The sequence below is a fragment of the Belonocnema kinseyi genome, chromosome 8 (assembly GCF_010883055.1).
Source record: "Belonocnema kinseyi isolate 2016_QV_RU_SX_M_011 chromosome 8, B_treatae_v1, whole genome shotgun sequence".
NCBI lineage: Eukaryota > Metazoa > Arthropoda > Insecta > Hymenoptera > Cynipidae > Belonocnema > Belonocnema kinseyi.
Window position 1 is genome coordinate 42,392,554 of NC_046664.1, and position 7,130 is coordinate 42,399,683.

The window sequence follows — 7,130 nt, forward strand, 5'->3', positions numbered from 1 at the left end:
TTCTTTCGTTTTATTAATACATTTCTCTGCCTTTCAAGACCATGAGAGCTTGTTTCTCTTATGGTTTAAAAAATGGCATTCAGAGTTCGAGTTAATTGCTATGTGTGCGATAGAGTCTATTGACCAGGGAAAATGGCTCGAATTGATGGAAATAATAATCCCGATAGGCAAAACATTGCAATTTTTAGACGACTTCAACTTCGAAGACCACCACTTGAAGTCGCCGATGAGAGTAGGTTATGTCTCAATTGCAATCAATCGATTCGCAAAGAGATAGAGGAGCTCCAACGTGACCCAGGCTGTTGAAGACTGAATGTTCTTACACAAACAGGCAGGCGAACGTGCATGTTCTGTAATGCCGATGTTAATACTCTAAGGCTTTTAATTGAATGTAGAGTTAACGCATTTATTGTCATGGACATTTTTATTCCAGAAGAAAGAAGAGCATGCTTAAATCATTTGGATGAACAATGTTTCATCTTAGGCTCCTTGATTCCTGGACTATAGCGATTAATAGACCGTATAGGATTCCGGGACAGCAGTTACTTCTGTTTTTGCAGCAACTTCGTAACAAAGCAAATGTTAATGCGGCCGCGGCGTTTAATAATGAGGATAGTTTCACTGATGAAGAGTTTGAAGCTATTGCTTTTGCAACAAAGAAACAATTTAGAGAATTGTATGCATTTTGTGATCCTATTCCGCAGTTACATGGACATGGTGCCAGATACGTGAGGAAAAAAGATCTGCTGACGTTCCTTTGTAAAATGCGTCAAGGTCTTTCTGATGAATTTCTGAAAGTGATTTTTCATTATTGGAGCCGGCAAGCTGCAAGCATGGCCATTTCTACTGTAATAGAGTCTTTACTGCAGCAATTTGTGCCTAGTAACATTAGATTTAATGCGATAAGCAGAGATGAATTCATTGAAAGATACGTGACATCATTCGCCAATGAACTTTATAATTCACACCCCGAAATTCCCAGAGCTATTGCTATCATCGATGGAACTTATGCTTACATGCAGAAGAGCAGAACCTTTCGCGTACTTCGACAGTCATTCTGCAAATATAAAGGACGTTACTTGGTAAAACCTGCTCTCATTGTTGCTCCAGATGGATACATACTTGAAATACAAGGACCATATTTTTCTGACTCGCGAAACAATGACGCACAAATGCTCATTAACGAATTTGAAAGAGATGTGGAAGGTATGAGAGAATTTTTCGACATTGGTGATATTTTTATAGAGGACCGTGGATATAGAGATGCCCAACCACTTTTAGAACGCTTAGGAATTGTGTCTAAGATACCACCATTTCTCCAACAAGGACAGAGTCAATTGATAACGGAAGAAGCAAACAAAGCTCGGCTAATAACGAGATCTAGATGGATAGTGGAAAAGAGAAATGACCACATAAAGTCCATTTTCAAGTTCTTCGAGAAAACCATTCCGATGGCTTATGTACACAATCTAAGGGACTTCTTTCGTTTTGCTGGTGCCATAATTAATCGATACCATCCTGTTATCGGGATGCAAGGCGCTACAGCAGAGCTTACAAGAGAATATATAGCGAGAGCTCGTGAGAAAAATATTGTGCAAGCGCGCGTAGAAGTGAACAATATGTGCTAGGGAAATGCAGATTGGAATTGCCTGCATGAAGTTCAAGTACCACAATTTCCTCGCCTTACATTGGAAGAAATACGCGACATAACAATTGACGTGTATCGAGTAGAATTTCCCCCATCTTACGTTCAAGACAAGCTGCAACGAGAAGAAGATGAGGAGTTTCAACTAGATACGCGACTTAATGAACCTGGTTTGATCAGAGTACGAGTATTTTCTCATTTCCGAAATGCGACAAGGTACCAGATGTGGATAGCGTTCTATGAGATCGATGACATAGGACCAGACAATAATGAAACGCTTCTCGGTTATTACTGCGCATGTAAGTCAGGGGCCAGAACTCTTGGCACTTGCGCACACATTGCAAGCGTTTTATGGTTCCTGTGTTATGCACGTCACCAGCAACATGTAAAGTATCCTTAAACTTCCTTGCTACAAAGGATTCTAGACGCTGCTAATAGAGGTGAACAAGCGAACTCGAATCAAGAGCCAGAAATAGTTAATTATTTCGCAAAAGCTACTGGGATTGGTTCTATTCTCTGATCATGGGTGCTTAGCGCTCGGCCCTCTTGCGAAGGGTACACTGTTATTATCAGAATGTGCGCACTAGTTACTAATGTTACTTTGGTACCATTTCTGCCTTTAAAGAAGTGATTAATTAGTCAAGTTAAAATCTTGGGCGCTTAGCATTTGATCCTTTTGAGAAGCGCACTATATGAGTCGACGGTGTAGGCGAAAATATGACAGACCACGATCTGAACCGTGATTTCTATGTTGACATCGCTTTTGTGACTAAATCTATTGTAATTCGTTCTATTCACTGATCATGAGCGCTTAGCGTTCGGTACTCTTGAGAACAGTACAATGTAATTATTGGAATGTACGCACTAGTTACTAATGTTACTTTGGATACCATTTCTGCCTTTAAAAAAGTGATGAATTAGTCAAGTTCAAATCTTGGGCGCTTAGCGTTGGATCGTTTTGAGAAGCGCACTATATGAGTCAACGGTGTAGGCGAAAATATGACAGACCACGATCTGAACCGTGATTTCTATGTTGACATCGCTTTTGTAACAAAATCTGTTATAATCCGTTTTTTTTCACTGATCTTGAGCGCTTAGCGTCGCATAGCGCTAAAACTGTCCATTTTTTTGGATTTTTTACGGATATTTCATCCGGCGCTTATATCCTTAAAAATTACAAAGTTTCAGCTAAATCCACCGAAAGCCATTTTCCCATACCTTTAGTGCGGGGTCCTTTAATTATTTAAAAATTAATTGAAATAAATAATTAAAATTCAATTCATTGGAAATTAATTGAATCCTTGACTGTTTAACTAATTACAAATTAATTGAGTGAATATGTTTCAATTTTTTGAAAATTGCTTGAAAAAAATAAAGGTTAATTAATTGAACTACAAAAATTCGATTGATTACAAACTAATTAATTAGATAAAATTCAATTAATAAAAGATTAATTGATTAAAACAAGCTTAATTAATTAAACAAACAGAATATAATTAATTTTAAATATTTAATTAATTGAAATTGATTGTGTGTGACTTATTAATCTGGCCTATTTTACACTGGAACATTTTCAAGGAAAGTAAATGAAGCGTGTTTATTCGATAAGTATAGCAGTTCCCTTTACACATAGCTTTCTTGTATCAACTATATTTAACCGTCTACCTTATCCTACGTCAAAATTCAAAATCTGTTTAGTTTTAGCCGAAGAAGAATTTTGAAGACCATTTATCTGTCTGTAGTGAAATTATGAATTTTATTACTACTCTGCTCGTTACTTCTATCATATTGCTTAATTATGTTGGTAAGTAGAAAATAATGAAGTAGTTTAGAAATTCAGATTGCTCAAGTAAAAAAACAGTTTTCAGGAAACATCAATTTTGCACATATTCAGAATCTAAATTTTCTAAATTCGTTGACAAGGATATTAGAGTCAATATATAGTAAAAAGTTGTGAGAAAATTTACATTTTCTTATTTTTTCACATTTTCTTCCTTCTCTTTTTTTACCATTAATACAGTAAATTTTCTTATAAATCTTTATCCCTGCATGTAAATTTAAATTATTGTCAACATATGGTCCTGAAAAATCATGAAGTAATGCAGGTTTATAAACAAATTAACTGTATTAAAAGTAAGAGAAAGAAAGAAAAGTCAGTTTGAAAGAAAAGGAAATGTGAAAAAACGAGAAGATATAATTTTTCTAAAAAACTAATTATCACAACTTGAACTGATTTCTTGTTATCATCTGTACACTTTGCTGTTTCTAAATAAATAAATAAATAATTAATATAAATAATAAAAATTGGGTATTTATATAATCGTTGGTGCGATTTTTGCACAATTAGATCAAAATACATTTTTTGAAATAAAAAATGTTAATAACTCGCCTCAATAATAGAGTGAAAAAGGGATAATAAAAAATGTTCTTAAATTATAAATGAAGCGTCAGCAAAGCTAACCTTCATAACATTTGATCAATAAAAATATTTTTTTATGAGCCATGCATGATTTGTCAGAATGGACCAATTCAAAGCGAAAAGTTGCCATATATATTGAAAAATTACTATAATTCACTATAAACTGCCATAAATTTCCCTAAATTACCGTTTTTCCTAACTTTCCACAATTTTCCAAAATTTCCTGAATTAATATTGAAATTCAAATACAATTTTTAAAACTCCTTCATTTTAGCTGAAATCATGCATGTCTTACAAGAAATCTTTAAAATGCAGATCCGTTATGAAATTATTAGAAGTTACCGGTAAATTACCACAAAAAAGTGGTCAGGATCAAGATCATTCAAAAGTCAACTTGCAAAACAAACGCTAGAGCGGAGAAAACCACGATTCATCTACGATTTTATGGTCCCTGAATCTAAATCCAAGGTCTGTTTGACCCCATCAGGTCAGACTGAAGTTCAATTTAGGAAAAAACGTTCAAGCTGAGAGAATCACAATTCTTATACATTTTTAAGGTCGCTGAATCAGAATCTGGGCCGGTTTGACCACTTCAGGACGGAATCAAGGTCAATCAGAGGTCCAGATAAGGGGGGGGGGAGTTTAGGCGAAAAAATCATGACTCTTACATAATTTTAGGGCCACTAAAACGGCTCCTGTGGTCTGTTTGATTCAACCAGGTCAGGATTAAGGTATTCTGAGGTCCACTTTTGTATATCGATGGGAAGTAAAATATCTTGCTCTTTCAGAATCCGCTGTGAAAAATGCATTTCCATTTAATAAAAAAAACTTGACATTGGAATAACCTTAATATTGACTTGATAGGACCAAACAGACCCTAAATTCAGAATCAGCGACCCCCAGAACGTATAATAATCGTGGCTTTCTCCACTTGCACGTTTTTCCCGAATTTGTCCTAGATCAGGTCCTAGAGGTCAAACAGACCTCGGAGTTAGATTCAGCGACCCCAAAAACGCAGTTTAAACCCCCCCACCCCTGAGTCAGAAAAAATGCTTTTGTCATCACAGGAAAAAGTCATATCTATCATTGTAAAAAGATCTATGAATTTCTTATCATTTTTTAATAAAACGCGTACTTTTTGTTTTCATCGTAAAAAATAACATTAGCAATGAAAAAGGGTAAAAAACAACACAAGGTGAAAAAACAATTAAAGAACAAGAGTTTTTCACTTAAAGAAGATCAACATGTTTGTTATTAATTATTTTTTGATAGAATGCGCATTTTTTATTTACAGGATTCCCACTTTTTAAATTATAAAAACAAGACACTGAAAACCCATCTGTTTGAATATCAAGGCATATCATGAATATTAATATTATAAATTTATTGAAATGATACATTTTTTAAGGTAGATGAGAATTAAAATTAGTGTTAAAAAAGGAAAAAATGTTAAAGTGATCATGAAAAGTAAAATCAGTACATTATTTTGCAATATCAGAATAAGCAGTCTCATACCGAGGTACAGAAATATATAAATATAAAATTCCTTCGATATCATAGACTTGAATTTAATCTAAAAAAGTTCCCATTGTTGACAAAATCCAGTGTCAAGCACGAGGAGCGTGATGAGAATGAGTTCATTAATGCCTAAGGAGCTTTAAAAAAAGGAGCTTTAACAAGGTCTGTGCACAAATGTGCCCTAGGTACGTTTAAAATTGCGAGCGAAGGCTAGATGCGCGCGATGATTAGTCCTCTTGTTTAAAAAAAAACATGTTGGTTGTGAATTTAATTCTTTGGTTGAATGTTTAATTCTTTACTTGAAAATACTTTTTTTTAAGATTCATCATTTTGGTTCAAAATTTACTTCTTCAGTTAAAAATTCAAATTTTCGGCTTAAAAATTCAACAATTTGGTAGAAAATAAAACTGTTTATTTAAAAATTAACTTCTTTGTTTATAGTTGATATTTTTCCTAAAACTGGCAACGACTTTGCTAGAAAATTAAACTATTTGGTTAAAAATTTAACTGCTTATTGCAAAATGTATCTTTTTTCTTAGAAATTCAGTTTTTCTTCAAACACAAATTTTTTATCTAAATATGTAGGTATTCCATTTTCGGTTGAAAATATGGTCTTTATAAGTTGAAAATTCATACATTTTTTAAGATTCGTTTTCTTGTAGAAAGTTAATCTTCTTGGTTGAGGATTTATCTTTATAATTTGTATTATTTAGTTGAATTCCAATGGGTGCAAATTCGTATTTATTGTGTTTAAAATTAGTTTACAAAAATAAAAATTTAAGTATTTCATTTTTTAGCTTCAATACTTACTTGTTTTTTTTAAATTGCTCTATTTGGGTGGGTTTTGTTCCTCCTGAAATACAAATACACCCTAGGCCTATAATTTATGGTTAATTGACTGTATATCGATGGGTTCTACGAATATTAGGCTATTGTTTCGTTACCGCTAAAAAAACGTCTATAATCTTATTAAAAATAAGCTTTAGTCTATCTGCCCGCTACGGATATGAATTAGACTAACTTTACTTCCAAGGAAGGTACTCCAGGTGTCCCTTGCCGATTTGATTCTTCCTGATATATGCTGTAGTACTTGAAAAACTGATCGACACGTATTTTTTGATCTGCAGAAAATACTTTAAGCGGGTGAAACAACCCCTCAGAGATAGGGGTCTTAAGTGTCGATTGTGTATCCGAGTCGAAACATAGGCCCTATTTTGACGCACCAAGTAGAAGTATTGTGCCTACTTTGCGGCTGTTTATTTTACTAGCTCCTACGTAGCCACTCCTAAAGATATTTTCATTCTATTTTGCTTCTGTATAAGCTTCAGCCCCTACGTTGAAGGTCTTGCCACTATATTCTTAAGTTTTACTTATAGCTCCTTTAAAGCTTCATATTCTCCGTAGAATTTTTAAATTGTCTTTTAACGCTCTTAAATTTTAACGAACAAAATACGAGGTTAGTTCAATAAGTCCTTAGAATGAAGTATAAAAACAATTTTTTTTGGGTAAATTTTTTTTTATTTTTCAACATAATCTCCTTGGAGCTCT

At 33.8% G+C, this 7,130-nt stretch overlaps 1 long non-coding RNA gene across 1 annotated transcript in view; it reads right to left on the minus strand.

Annotated features, from left to right (window-relative positions):
- Nucleotides 1-7,130, minus strand: part of LOC117179152 — a 127,598-nt gene that overhangs the window by 27,218 nt on the left and 93,250 nt on the right. The gene's annotated exons all lie outside the window — the stretch shown is intronic.